This window comes from Dipteris shenzhenensis, chromosome 14 (assembly GCF_047967505.1).
Source record: "Dipteris shenzhenensis isolate YYH24624 ecotype China chromosome 14, Dip_SZ_1.0, whole genome shotgun sequence".
In the NCBI taxonomy this organism is placed as follows: Eukaryota; Viridiplantae; Streptophyta; class Polypodiopsida; order Gleicheniales; family Dipteridaceae; genus Dipteris; species Dipteris shenzhenensis.
In genome coordinates, this window is record NC_141609.1 from 27,386,762 (window position 1) to 27,403,009 (window position 16,248).

Sequence of the window (16,248 nt, forward strand, 5' to 3'; positions counted from 1 at the left end):
TGTATAAAACCTTATCTTTATACTTGTATGCTTGTTCCAGCCTTTAATTGGGATGTATAAATCTCATAACTTTTTTATATTTTCTTCTAAAAGGAGAAGAGACTGAGTCTAATGAAAGCATGCTATCTTTATACTTTTATGATTATTTAAACCATTAATTTTATTTGGGATGTGTAAATCTCATAACTTGTCTAATGAAAGCATGCTATCTTTATACTTCTATGATTATTTAAACCATTATTTTTATTTGGGATGTGTAAATCTCATAACTTTTTAAATTTTTCATCTAAGAGAAGGAGAGACTCACTCTAATGAAAGCGTGTATGAAACCTTTTTAAATTTTTGCTCCAAGCAGAGGAGAGACTTACACTAATGAAAGCATGTATGAAACCTTATCTGCTTGTTTAAGCCTTTATTTGGGATGTGTACATCGCATAACTTTTTTATATTTTTATGGCAGAAGGAGGATGTGGAGGACATAGCAAGTGAAGAAGAATACGATGTAGACTACTCCCTCAATAAGATGAGTCATAAAAATATGAATCTATTGGAGCAGATTGGAAGTTCATTCACTGCTATGTTGTTAATTCGACAACAACCTCATTTTTTTGAATTTGGTGAAGAAGAGATTTCAATCCTCTTGAATCCTAGGAATGAGGTTAATGTCAAAGTCATTACAACCATCCTCAGGTTTGATGCAGCCTTTTCCTTGGCTTTATACTTTGCTTATTTTGATTAAACCCAAGAAGCTAATACTTTTTTTTTTAATATAGTAATGTTATAGCAAATTTTCTGCAAAATATACAAAGCATTTCATATATGCTCGATCCTCGTATTTCGGAAGTGCTTAGCAACAAAGAAGAAACCATAGAGAATGTTTGCAAGTGGTTGAAGCACATTCCTATGAATGACGCACGAGTTATTTTTACAGCATATTATGAGAAGTAAGCATCAAACCCTACTTGTTTTTTCTATTGCATTGCTAGAATTGTCTCAAACACAGTAATTATTCTTTATTGATAATGCAGCTCACATTGGAGTCTGGTAGTCGTGGACATCCTTGCGAAGAAGTGCTTCTTTGCAAACTCAATGACATCCGTCCATGGCAATGTGTTAGAGTAAGTATAGACTACACTTGTTGTCACTTCTTGACATGTAGATTGATATGCAATGCACATCTTCACTGTTGTTATATGTTTTGATATGCAGATCAGCTCGAAAATTAGTAGATGCTATCGACATAGTAATGCGGCAAGACTTAGATAAGAGAGACTGTATTAAGGTGTTTTTTGACACCATATGGCTTTGTATTAAGGTGTTTTTTGACACCATATGGCTTTGAGTAATATGATCTACTTCTTGTACAAATGTGATGTTAAGAGAGACTGTATTAAGGTGTTTTTTGACACCATATGGCTTTGAGTAATATGATCTACTTCTTTACAAATGTGATGTGCTCTTTTTGAAATGTACTCTAGTTTTCATAACATGTCACGCCATTTTTCTAATTTGATTTTTTAAAATCTTACTTTTTTGTCTCTTTTAACAATGTGATGTACTCTATTTTTAACATCTCACGTCATTTTTTCTAATTTGATTTTTTTTAATCTTCCTTTTTGACTCAATGTTTTGTTTTATAAGAGCCTCTTTTTTTGAAATGTTTTATCCAGAATTATCTCACAAAATGAATTTGGACAGTGCAAGAGTCCAAAATTAATGAAATAGGTGTTCTAGCATATCACGAGTGGAGCTCGATATCTCAACAGTCCCCCTCGAGCTCAATCCCAATTCTTGCACACTAAGCAGGTCTTTGAACTTGTGCAACTTCTCTGCGCCCAATGCCTTCGTGAATATGTTAGCTACCTGATCCTATGTGCTGACATAAACTAGATCAATAAAACCTACTAGAACCTTCTCCCGCACATAGTGATAATGTACCTCAATGTGCTTTGTTCTAGAATGATAGAATGGGTTATTTGCCAAGTGTATACTGCCCATGTTGTCACAATAAATGACAACTGGCCCATCTGTAGACTGATGCATATCATAAAGTAGCTTGCAACCAAGCTACCTCACATGCAGCCATTGTTGCACCCCTGTACTCAGCCTCTGTGCTCAACAAGGCAACTGTAGGCTGTTTCTTGCTGCTCCAAGTGACTGCAGCACTCCCAAAAGAGAACACATATCCACTGGTAGATTGTCTATCAGAAATACTACCAGCCCAATCAGCATTAGTGTATCAATGCAACTGTATCTGAACCCCAGTCTCATAAAGTAGTCCATACTACAATGTGGACTTCACATTCCTCAGTATGCATCTAGCCGCATCCAAATGCGATTTCCTTGGAGCTTGCATAAACTGACTTACCAAACTAATAGCATAGCTCAAATCTGGCCTGGTAATAGTCGTTTAAATTAAACTTCCTACTCTGCGTCTGTACATAGTAGGGTCATCCAGAAGCTCACCTACATCTGCGCTCAACTTCACATTCTGCTCCAAAGGAACTGAAATAGGCTTACAGCCTGTCATCCCATATTTGGATAGCATGTCCAATCCATATTGCCTCTACAAGATCCATATCCCACTTGTAGATCTAATCACCTCAATGCCCAAGAAGTAATGCAGCTCTCCCAAATCCTTCATCTGAAACTTCTGCTTCAATAGCATTTTCACATGAAGGATATCTTCATCACTATCACCTGTGATGATCAAATCATCAACATAAATGACAAGTATGAAGAAAGAAGAGGCATGATGATGTGGCACAGGGGCTCACATGCAGAATTCAGAGTGTGCTTGTGAAGGGTCAACAATGCTTAGGTGGCACTATACCATGCGTTAGTCCTTTAACCCAACCAAGCCAACAGACCAAACCATGATAACCAAGGGTAAACATAACCAAACTATAGCTTAACTATACCCAACCTTATCTGCCACATGTCTTCTCATGGCAGTGCCACATGTCCCAAGAGTGCCACGTGTCCCAAGCTTCAAACCTTAGAGACTTTGGAGGTATAGAGACTTGTGCTGCAGAGATGTCGACAGAGGTAGAAGTTCGGTCGATCGTGGAGGTTTGTGGATTGCAAACATCATCGAAGCTCCTGGGGACGTTGCTTGAGACATTGCTGCTGTGGAGCTCATTGACGAGTCATGGGCATGAAGACGTTGTGTTGGGCCATCGCGGCTTTGTCATGGGTACCCGTGGGATTTGCTATTGCAAGGCATTGAAGGCGCAGAGCGTGGGTCGCTGTGAATCCACTCTGTGGAGCTTCTAATCAGCAGTCATATGATTGATTAGCTGCTTGCTTTAGTCGATGATGCAGATGAGCTACATGTAGAGGCAGTTGAAGGATGACGAGGGAGCTACTCCTAGCACTTGTTGTAGAGGCTGCTGTCTGAGCCGATCGAGAGCTATAGTGCCTTATAGCCTTTGCTTGGTGGAGGTTGTAGGCTTTAGTTGCTCGTAGAAGCGAACAATGCACACATAGATATGAAAAAGATCTCTCTCTCTCTTTCTTTCACAGTAGAAAGGAAATCTCTCCCAAAGAACTCTCTATCTCTCTCATCCAGAAATTTCTCTCATGAACTTCTCACAAAATCTCGAAGAAGATCACTCTCTCTCACATAGAGATGAACGTAATTGTATGATGGAAATTTCTTTTAAAGAAATGGAAGGTGGTCTCTTATTGGAAGCGAACTAATGGAGAACACTCAAGAGAACCTTGCAATCACTCATTCTCTCTCACAAGGAATGGCACCTCAGTGAAAGTTAGAACCATGCTCTGATACCATGAGAAGATATGGATCTCGTGCTAAGCGTATTACACAAGATCATTGAAGATCTAAGGAGGCTCAAACCATATACTGAAAACCACGAAAAGAGAGACATCAAATAAACACTCAATCTATTACAATGTGTGTACTCAAGAATAATGATAGGCTTCTTATATAGAGAGAGCCTTTAGAATAGTCAAACGATGTGGGATCCTCTGATCCATATCCCTCTTTGTGGATATCCTCGATCCACATCTCCACATCATGTAGTCCACATCCTAGGGTGGCTACTTTGATTCTTTCCTATACCATACCTTAGCCTCTAATTATGTGCTCATGGCACCACAACTCTCAACACCTCCCCTTGGTGTCATGATCCTTTGGCTACTACTGCAAGGTGGTCAGATGTGAGTTACAAGATCAAATCCTCCCCTGGGTGCTTACATGGCTACTCTTAGGTGGTCAGGTTTGATTTACAAAATATAGGCAAGCTTGGCAAGGTTTTTTGTTTCTCAATACATTCCATTGATGTTGCCTTTTGGCTCATGGCTTGATGACAATGCTGTGTAGCTGACTTGCTGGTTCTTCAATCTGTAATCTTCTTCCTTGTGTCCCAACTTCTTGCAATGGTGACACTTTGGTTTCTTCTTCAGTCTGTAGTCACTTTGATAGTGACCCATCCTTCCACAATGGTAGCACTTTGTTGATGTTTTACTGAATAGTGCTTGTTCTTCATTAAAGCTGTTGCATGTAGATGTTGACGTCTTCAACTCTCTTTATTTTTCAAGAAGAGAGGATACATATTCTTCAAACTTTGGATCTGGCAAATTCTTCAAAGTGGTTGTCAGTGCACTGTACTCTGTGGGCATGCTTTTAAGGAGAATTGCAAGTGCATCTTTCTCCCCTACTTTTGCATTTGTGCCTTCTAATTGGGTCATAATGCTTTTGATTTTATTGACAAATTGTGCCATGGATTCATTGAAGCCCATGTGCATACTATAGAATTCAATCTTAAGATGGATTTCTTGGTTTTTGGCTTTTGCATGAAACACTGTGTTCAACTCATCCCATGCATCCTTAGCATGATCCTTGGAGTCTATATGATGAATTATGTTTGGACCCAAGTGCAAACCAATGAGTGATAGTGCTGTTTCGTCTTTTTCCTTCCAAGCATCATTTTGTGCACTAGGTATTTCTTCTTTTACAGTCTTCCAAAGCTTTTGATGCATCAGGAGATACCTCATTTGTGTAGACCACGTGTGAAATCCTTCCCCATTGAACTTCTCAACAGTTGGGGTGCGTATTTCCATTGCAAAGGTCTTACCAGTTGAAGATACTTTCAAATCTAGCAGTGTCTAATTGCATACAAAAAATCTGAGTTAATAGGCGTGTAGAGCTCAAAAAACCGATTATTTTTTCTTTTTGGACCGCATGCAAATTATTTTTGGATCGAGAGTTATGGCTTGTCGAAGTTTTTATGAAGAAAGAAGAGGCATGATGATGTGGCACAGGGGTTCATATGCAAAATTTAGAGTGTGCTTGTGAAGGGTCAACAGTGCTTAGGTGGAACTATGCCATGTGTCAGTCTTTTAACCCAACCAAGCCAATAGACCTAACCATGATAACCATTAGTTTAACCATCATCAAACTAACCAAGGTTAAACATAACCAAACCTTAGCTTAACTATACTCAACCTTATCTGCCACATGTCTTCTCATGGGAGTGCCACGTGTCCCAAGGTTCATCAATCCTTAGAGACTTTGGAGGTATAGAGACTTATGCTGCAAAGATGTCAATAGAGGCAGAAGTTCGGTTGACCATGGAGGTTTGTGGGATGCAAACATCATTGAAGCTATTGGGGACGTTGCTGCTGTGGAGCTCGTTGACGAGTCACGAGCATGAAGATGCTATTAGCCAGCCTGCAAAAGATCTGAGCCGGTTAGTCATGGGCGGTTGCTGCTAATGTGCTGAACCATGGAAGTGGGAGCTATACCATAGATGGCACTATAGATGACTATTTGGAGCGCTTCCTGTGGTGTTACAGGTGGTGTTGAAGTTGGAGATGGCACAGTTGTAAAGCGTTGGGCCATTGCAACTTTGTCATGGGTGCTCGTGGGATTTGCTATTGTAAGGCATTGAAGGCGCAGAGCGTGGGTCAATGTGAAGCCACTATTGGAGCTTCTAATCAATAGTCATTTGGAGGCATGATTGAGTAGCTACCTACTTTAGTCGATGATGCGGATCAGCTACATGTAGAGGCAGCTGAAGGATGACCGAGGGAGCTGCTCCTAGCACTTGTTGTAGAGGCTGTTGTCTAAGCCGATCGAGAGCTATAGTGCCTTAGAGCCTTTGCTTGGTGGAGGCTGTAGGCTTTAGTGCTTGTAGAAGCAAACAATGCACACATAGATATGAAAAAGATCTCTCTCTCTCTTTCTTTCACAGTAGAAAGGAAATCTCTCCCAAAGAACTCTCTATCTCTCTCACCTAGAAATTTCTCTCATGAACTTCTCACAAAATCTCAAAGAAGATCACTCTCTCTCACATAGAGATGAACGTAATTGTATGATGGAAATTTCTTTCAAAGAAATGGAAGGTGGTCTCTTATCAGAAGTGAACTAATGGAGAACACTCAAGAGAACCTTGCAATCACTCATTCTCTCTCACAAGGAATGGCACCTCTGTGAAAGGTAGAACCATGCTCTGATACCATGAGAAGATATGGATCTATTAAGCCTATTACACAAGATCACTGAAGATCTAAGGAGGCTCAAACCATATACTGAATACCATGAAAAGAGAGACACCAAATAGGAAACACTCAATCTATTGCAATGTGTGTACTCAAGAATACATGATAGGCTTCTTATATAGAGAGAGCCTTTAGAATAGTCATACCATGTGAGATCCTTTGATCCACATCTCTCTTTGTGGATATCCTCAATCCCCATCTCCACATCATGCAGTCCACATCCTAGGGTGGCTACTTTGATTCTTTCCTATACCATACCTTAGCCTCTAATTATGTGCTCATGGCACCACAACTCTCAACAGGGGAGGTGTAGAGAGATATTGTGCCATCAGCACATAAATTAGAGGCAAAGGTATGAGCTAAGGTATGGTGTAGGAATGTATAAAAGTAGCCACCCAAGGATGTGGACTACATGGTGTGAAGATGTGGAGAAAAGACATCCACAAGGAGAGATCGGGATCAGAGGATCCCCACAAGTGTTGACTATTCTAAAGGCTCTCTCTATATAATAAGCCTATCATGTATTATTGATATACACATACACTCAAGATTCTCTTTATCAGTCTAAAGATAATCTATCTTGGAGCCTAATTGACTTGAGTTACATGTCATGAGCACTCTCTTCATCATGTTTCCACATAGGTTCCATCCACCTTAGAGTGTTCCATAGATCTTGTGGCATGCATGTTTTTATAGGGGGGGAGGGAGGGACGGAACTAAGAGAGAGAGAGAGAGAGAGAGTGTGTGTGTGTGTGAGAGAGAGAGAGAGCGAGAGAGAGTAGACCCATACATCATGCTATGAAGGAATTAGGGGTAGGCATTATCTTCCATGAGATGTAATGAAATCTTTGTACAAAAGAACATGATGTGAGGGGTTGGGAATTTACCAAACACACAAATTGGGTTCTTTTGTAATAAATATTGTTTTAGTTAAAACTCTGTGTGTGTGTGTGTGTGTGTGTGAGAGAGAGAGAGAGAAAGAGAGAGAGAGAGAAGGGGGGAGTGAGGGTGGGGGTGGGGGTGGGGGGTTTGGGGGGGAGCGAGGGAGGGACTAAGGAAGGGGGACCAAGCAGGGGGGGCTGAAGGGAGAGAGGGAACTGTGTGTGTGAGAGAGAGAGAGAGAGAGAGAATGAATTCTTGAGGGTGAGTATGCAGTAGTGTACAGAAGAATGCAGTTTGGAGGGGTTGGCGAGTTTCCAACCCTCCAAATCATATTCTTTTGTACATTTTTTCCTAGTAAGGATGTACACAAAAATGGACAAAATAGTGCTAGTCATCCATGCCACAAAATAAGAAAGAGAAGGATGTGTACAGAAGAACACGATTTGTGGGGTTGGTAATTTCCTAGTGCCATAATTGTATTCTATTGTACAAATAGATTATCTCCTCAAATATGTCTGCATAACACACACACACACACACACACACATAGAGGAGAGAGAGAGAGAGTGTGTGTGTGTGTGTAGCAATACTAAGGTATTTGTTTACAGTATTAGAAAATACATAAGTCTTCTTGGAAGTATATTTCCATTCTTGGTCTATTACACCTTTAGAGAGAGCATAAGTCCTCCAAAGTGCCTACTATCGCACTAGCTTCATGAAAACAAGCGGACTTCAAATCCATAGGCCATTCGTAACCTGGACTAGTGTCTGTAATCTAATCACAGACTCAAAACTTGCTTCCATTCTTCCACCAAGTTTTAAGAATACAATAAGTCCTCTTTTCTCTACTCTCTTTCCTCATCTTCACCTTCTCGTTCAATATAGCATCTAGTAACCCCATATTCTATACAAAAACTTAGCTCGTAAGCATGAGTAGCATGATTCAATGAAACTAAAAAAAGCTAGAAATATTCATCAATTCTGCTGAGTCCAATTCAAGCGACCAAGTCCATAACATATCCTCTTGGAAGAACTTTAATTTTATGAGTCCATAAAGAAGGGATCTAAGATAGAATTGTAGTTCCTAGAATGTATGTAGGCAGTAATCGGCCATCTCTAGGAATAAAAAGTAGCCAAAAGAAGACACTGAGGAAGGGGAAGTGACTTGCCACTTCTCTTACTTCAGCACCCTCTTGGAGGTAATCCTTTCCTCGGTCACTTTATTTCACTTCAGTCCACCAGAATTGTGTATACTTTAAGTCTTGGATCAATTTCCTTCAATTCTGACACTCACATTTTTCAAGTTTTGTACATCAATTCTATCCCATATTTGCATATCTCTCTCCCTTTTTTTTTTGCGTGCACACACAAACACACACACACACACAGAGCGAGCAAGCGAGAGAGAGAGACAGATAGACATACATATAGATAGACAAAGAGAGAGAGAGAGAGGGAGGGAGGGAGGGAGGGAGTTTAGAGCTGAGAGAAATAGAGAGAGAGAGAGAGGGAGAAAGAGAGAGATAGAGAGAGAGAGAGAGAGAGAGAGAGAGAGAGAGAGAGAGAGATCACCAATTTTCAGATGCACTTCATCCCTCTCATCCCCATCTTGTGTAGAGCTTGAAATTCTAGCTCACTAAATTTCATTGTGTTGAAGTAGACCTCAAAAGGTATGCCTTCTCTCTCTCTCTCTCTCTCTCCCTCTCTCTCTCTCCCCCTCTCCCTCTCTCCCTCTCTGGAGGAAAGAAAAAATCCATCAACAACAATGACCAATGGTGGGATGCGGTCCACTGAGTTAGCTAGGGATAGAATTCGAAGGCATTGAGCTTGCCCTTGTATAGCTGGCAAAGCTCCTATTTAGATTGAATTCCAAAAGTAGGACATACGATAGATAGACTATAGAGAGACTTGAGAGACTTCTCAGTGACTAAGATAGCATTAAGCTAGAGTGCCCATATCACTTTGAGGGCTCATAGAGCTTTGTAGTCCAAGCCAGGAAAAGGAAATGTGCTTTCAAGTCAAGGACAATGGATTTGTTAAGAGATTGTGCATCCACGAGCTGCTATAACAAGGAGAATACTCTTATAATAAATTTGGCATTGGTTTTCTTCAATTGTCTATTTATTTTTCCTTGAGTACTATGTACCTATCTTCATATAGTTTGCCTACTTGATGTATTGCCCTATGCTAGTTACCGCGGCGTCCCTGCTATTTATTTTTGTATTGACTTGCAACCTTGCATAGCAACCCATGGATTTCAAGAGAGAGCATCCTTGTTTGGTAGATCATGTGCACCAATCTTGGCCAAGGATGGTTAGTTAGTCAAGTCAAAATTAGGGCAAAAGACTGTCAACATTTGGCGTTCCTGTTGGGGAACGACGTGCTAAAAGTGTTGGTGGGGAATTGAGAGGATTGATAAATATAAGTCCATATGTTTGAGTGCACAATTCGCACGAGTAGTAGTGTATGCTAACCTAAGCTGAGATACAGAAACTACCCGGTTCAGAAAGCTACTACCAAAAGTTTCTCTCAGGATAGTTTGAGGCCTTCAGCATCTTGCAAACGTGTTTAGCAATTTGTTTCTAGACTTAGGAGTGCTCCTAGGTAGCTCTTCATATAATTTGGTTGCTACAAGAATGTCTGACATGCGATCGGTAAAGCGAAGAAGGTACGTGGCAAGATGACATGAATACATGCAAAGAAGTCATAGATGTTGGAAGAACATGGAAGGCCAGGTAGTTGCCATGAATTCAGAGCTAGTACAAGGTGACCAATGGAATTAGAAAGAAGATCAAGGGAACCGCCTGAGATGATGAGGACAAGAGCAAGATAGACAAAGATTCAATCACAGGCATAGAAGACTTGTTCCAAGATACCATACGGACACTAGAAGTGGGCTAGACATGCTTTTCAATGTTGTTCTTATTATTGATGGTAATTACTGTATAGTGAGTTTGTTGGTTATGACCATGGAAGAGAATGCATATCCCTTATTATTAGGAAGACCCTAGTTGAAAAGTAACAAGGTCTTGCATGGCTGGAAAATCAAGTCAATAACAGTGAAAATTGGAGATAAGGAAATCCAAATTCTAACCAATCCAAGTATTGTACCTAAAAGCTCCAAACATTAAGATTTGGAAGTCAAGGATCAATTTCTAAAAGATGTTGAAACTCATCTTATGGATCTTTTCGTGGGAGGGCTTGACATCTTCCACATGGCTATTAATCTAAAACAATAGATTAAATAAGAAAATATTGCTACAAAATGACACTTGTATCCCAGTAATTTAAGTAAAGATGTTGGGGAGAGAGAATTTGTTGAACCTCAAATGACAACAATCACTCAGCTAGGTTCTAAGGAGCTACTACCAAAACCAACTCAAGAACTAAATTTGGGATCAAATCAAGAACCAAAAATCGTGTTCATCAGTATGCTTATGTGGTTGATGATCATTTCAACGATCTTACATTATGAGAATTTTTTTATGTAGTGCTACACAAACCTAAAGGGAGTTCCTACAAAAATTTACCAGCATATGCCTTGGTACCTGATGCCAAACCTATCACGTAGCACATGTATAGAATGAACCCAACTTATGCTAAGCAAAGCTAAGCTAGATAAGCTCATCCAAGCACGTTTCATTTATTCTATTGACATAAATGATTGGCTCTTTCCTATTGTGGTAGTTCCTAAGAAAAACGAAAAACTCTTCTGTACTAGACCTTTTTTCTAAATGGCATACTAGACCAAGTTGCAGGACATGAGATGCACTCATTCTTGGATGGCTATAGTGGCTACAAAGAGTTTTTTATTGCACCAAAATATTAGATGAAAACTACTTTTGTCACTGAATGTGGTGTGTATGCTACTCAGTTTATGCCCTTTGGACTAAAAAATGGACCTTCACCTTCTAAAGATTTATGGTGCAACTTTGAGAGACTATTAGACCAAGTTTATTGCCGCTTACTTGGATGCTTTCTATGTTTACTCGCTATTTTTTCTCATTTAAAGTATTTGAGTAAGTTCTTGGATACGTGTAGACAAGTTGGTATTTCTCTAAGTCTAGCAAACATTATTTTTTGTGTCCGATTTGGTGTACTACTTGGTCATGTAATGTTTAAGCATGGAATCAAGAATGAGCCTAGCAAGATTAAGGCTATGGAATCTATGCGGGAGCCAACTAGTTTGACTCAACTTAGATATTTCGTTGGGTTCATCAGTTTCTATAGATGTTTTATTCAATATTTTGCTTGCCCCATTGTATGAGTTCACCAAGAAGGATGTAAAGTTCCAATGGACACACAAGATATCTAAAGCTTTTCATGCAGTCAAGAAGAAAGCTTCTAAAACACCCATTATTAGACAACCAAGATGGGGTATCATATCAAGGCTTGGAAGTATAGTTTGATTGGTAGTCAGTTATATTGCCATTGTACTGATGAAGTATTCCACCAACAGTTTTACTACATGAGTGCACCATGTTGCTCATAGAGGTTCATAAAGGTCTTGATGGAGGTAGTCAGTTATATTGCCATTGTACTGATGAAGTATTCCACCAACAGTTTTACTACATGAGTGCACCATGTTGCTCATAGAGGTTCATAAAGGTCTTGATGGAGGTCATTTTGTAGGTGACCATACATCTCAAAAGGTGTTGCAAGTAGGATCGTGGTGGAGCACATTATTTTAGGATGCACATCCTTTGTTACTCAATGTGATGCTTTCCAACGAGCAGGAAGGATGCTTTCACTTGATCACATTCCTTTATAACCAAGTGAGCCTTGGGAATCAGAGATGGAGCCTCAAATTCATTGGCCCTCTCAAAACTAAAAGTTTAGAATAAGTATGGTATTCTTGCTACTAATTATGCTACTCGATGCACTGAAGCCAAAGCTCAGCCAAAGTTCTAAAAGGATACTCAGCTTGCACTAAAATTAACTTTCTATTTGAGAATATAATCTATAGATATGGCTATCCTATTGAGTATATAAGTGATCTAGGCACTCATGTTATGAATGAGGTCTTTAAAATCTTGGAATTCATGATTTTTCATCGGGTCGCTACTACTTACTAACCCAAAGGATGTAATGGACAAGCCAAGTTCATGAACAAGAATTTGAAGATGGTACTTACAAAATATGTCAATTCTAATAACTCTAATTGGTATACCAAACTTCATGTAGCATTATGGGAATATAGAACTACTTATAAGGTCACAATCAATCTTACTCCATTTGTATGGTTTTAGTGGCATGTTTTTTTTTCATCTCCCAATCCCACTCTGTGAAGTAGTATTTTGTTTCTTCACTTAGTTAAGAATTTATACTTCCAACTATTGTATTGTTTAATGAAGTCTCCTCTAGCAAGAATTTGTATGTCATTAATATATGGGGCTTTGGATGGACAAAGAAAGGGAAACAAAAAAAGGCAGAGAGGACAACAAAGAGGGAGAGGGAGAGGGCAGCCAAGAGGGAGAAGAGCTGCTTATTGAGAAGGAGTAGTCCGAGGGGGAGAGCAGCTCAAAGGCAAAGAGAGAAGATTGACAGGGGAGGAGAGTAGTCTGCAAGGGGAGGGGAGTAGCAACTCGGGTGGGGAGAGCAACCTAGGGGTGGAGGAGAGCAGCTAGGGGGAGAGAAGATCCAGGTGGAGAGAATAGAACACTATATTAGAGAATTTGGGAAAATCCCAATTCCCACGAAATAAAATATAGTCACTTCAAAAGTAAAATTTGATGTTTTTTATTGAAACATTAGCTCCATTGAGGACCCAAGTCTCAATTATGTTGGGGGAGACTAGACCATGCACAATACTTTCCCAATTCCTAGAAACCCAAGCAAAAATCTTCCGTATGTTGCTATGGCAAAAGGCCTTAATAGATGTGAACATGGCTCCATGGCCAAAACATTTGTTGATTTACTAGTGAAAGAAAGATGTTTGTTGTTTCGTATGCATCGAAACCACAAAGAAAAGCCAATTTATAAATGTTGCGTTAGGAAGATTCATTGGAGTAAATTAAATTGGAGTATTGATATATGCAATAGGATTGTTATAGATCTTTGACATCCATCATCAAGAAGTTATGTAGGCTTTCTCCACTTAATTCTTGTAGAGTTCAAATCTACCGAGGCTCTTAAATGTGGTCTTCAAAAACAAAATTAAACTTGCAACAACTGTCAATTTTTATTTGGAATATTAGATGTATAAATTAATGTCAAATGCTTATGTTTCTATGTTGATAAATTGCAGTATTGACATATGCAATAGGATTATGGTAGAGCTTTGACATCCATCATATAAATGTGGTGTTCAAAAACACCGTTCCATCACAATAGAGCTCATGAAACTCTCCATCACAATAGAGCTCATGAAACTCAGAGACATGGTCTTGATAAAAACCTTTTTTTAAATTGCTTTCTTGTACTAAATATAATCAAAACCATTGACACATAGCCAATTTTTCACCACATTGTTTAACATAATTATTAACAATTCCATACTAGTATTCATACTCACAAAGTAGCTCATCTCCAAAGGAGATATCCTTTATGGTTTGCACAGTAATGTACCCATGGGCACTCAAATTTCTTTGTGACTTTTGAGCCCAAGGTGGTAGTTTAGGGATGTATACAAATATAACATTTGTTCTTTCTTTATAATACATTGAGCTATTTATATATCCAGCAATGTTTCCATACAATACATCTCCCACAATACATTTCACATCTGTCAATGGCTCAATGAATGGATCTTCAAACATTCCATAAGTCTTCATCCTTGGGAAAAACTTGAGGAGAGATCTCCAAGTATCATAATCATACTTTCGACCATTGTATACCATCAAATCTTGTTTTTTCTTGATGCTCGTATGTACAAAAAGACCATATCCTGCCCCAGGTATTGTTGATTTCTTTACTTCATAATGGATGCCATTCATTTCGAACACGTGCTCAATGGGTATGGGCAATTGAAGAGCTATCTTATTACAAATTTTGATCCTACATCCAATGGCTTATGGAAACATCATTACACGAAATGAAGAAGAACAAGTTCTTCCTAATGTTCCCAATCAACAGGAAATGCAGGCATTTAAAGCCTGGCATGAGAGAGCCAGAAAAGTTATGTACTGGTTGTCTATCAGTATTTCAGATTCTATGATTGTGCATATTCAAGATGCAAGCACGCCAAAGAAGGGATGGGATACTTTGGCAAAAATGTATAGCACAAATACGCAAGCCAGGAAAATGCAGCTCAAGTAGGAGTTGCACAATGTGCAGAGAGAAAATATGAGCATCAATGACTACCACATGAAGGTGAAGAAGATTGTAGATTTTGAATTCAAGGATCACTGGTTGAAAATAATAGAACATATCATGCCCTTCGACAATCAGAGCTTGACCAAATCTGTTAGAAGAGATGGCACTGCGCACATCTACTGCATCATCTAGCATCTGTAGGTCCGGTAATAACTCATGAAGCAAAATAGAATCATCACAATCTATATCAAATTTTGTAGGGAAAATGCAATTTTCTGTTGGATTAACACAACCCGTGTAAGGCGAAACATCAATGAACACTGTTCTTGCTGGTTTGCATTCCTCTTTAAAACAACACCACACTCTCATTAATGGTTTAAACTCTGCTTCCACATTCATCCTATCTGGTCGAATGATTCTACTCTTTGTATGCTTGTGGCATGCCATCGCACCCAAACCATGAAGAAATGTAACTTTCTGTTAACATGATGCTCCAAAGTGTCCAGCATGTGTTGCACCATGCCCTTTTCTCCTCCAGTGGACCAAATGCCAACATGGTAGTGATCGAGCAACCATTGTAGAAACTCTAAACACCCAGGATGGAGAACAAGCCAATGCTTCCCATTGTGCAAGCTCATATGTTTATTTGACTTTGAAAAACAATGCTCGAGCAATAACCCTTTCAAATCTATTATCACTGCTAGTCTTATTTTTGTTATCACCTCTTTCGACATTATTTCTGAGTGTGACATTATGTCTTCTCCTTTACCTTCTAAGATTTCTTCCTGCACCTTGGCTTCATACAATGACATTGCATCTTCTCCTTTACCTTCTAAGCTTGCATTCACATTTGTCAATGGAACATTAACTGCAGACATTGCATCCTCAACATTTTCAATCAACCATGTTGAGCTTGGAACTTGCATGCTAATGTTCAAATTAGGCACATAATGAATCATTGGATCAGGTGTCACATGTACAGGCAATGCTTCTAGCGATGTGAAATTGAGATGGCCAATATCTGTTGATAAACAAGGAAATGAAATTCATAAGTAGAAACAAACTGAAGATAGAGATGGAAAACCAAATTGTCAAACTTTAGGTTATGTGCTCTCAATGCAATTTGTTTGTGTGAAAGCATTCATGTTTTTCTTTTTCAAAACAAAATTGGAATACTAAAGAAAAGAAAGCATTCATGTTCATATGCTTAGTATACTCCCTAAAGTTGTTGAATCTATACCCTTTCAAGTTATTTTAATCCCCAAAATTACATATCCTTACAATGCCAAAAACCTTTGCGTAATAGATAGAGTGGAGTCCAACATTATCTAGCATTGCCCAAGTGTTCCCACTAAGAAAATATTTGGCCAAGTGGCCAAAACATATTTGTGCATTCATATGAAGTGAATAAGGATAGAAACAACAATTTACACTAATTCATTCATCACGATCAAGACTCAACACACTTTTTAACAAATATGAACTCATAAATAAATTTGGATGTGTATCACACTCCGAAGATATTACAACATGCAAACACATCTTTTCATGAAATATAGAAAATTAAACATATTCAAGAATACATAT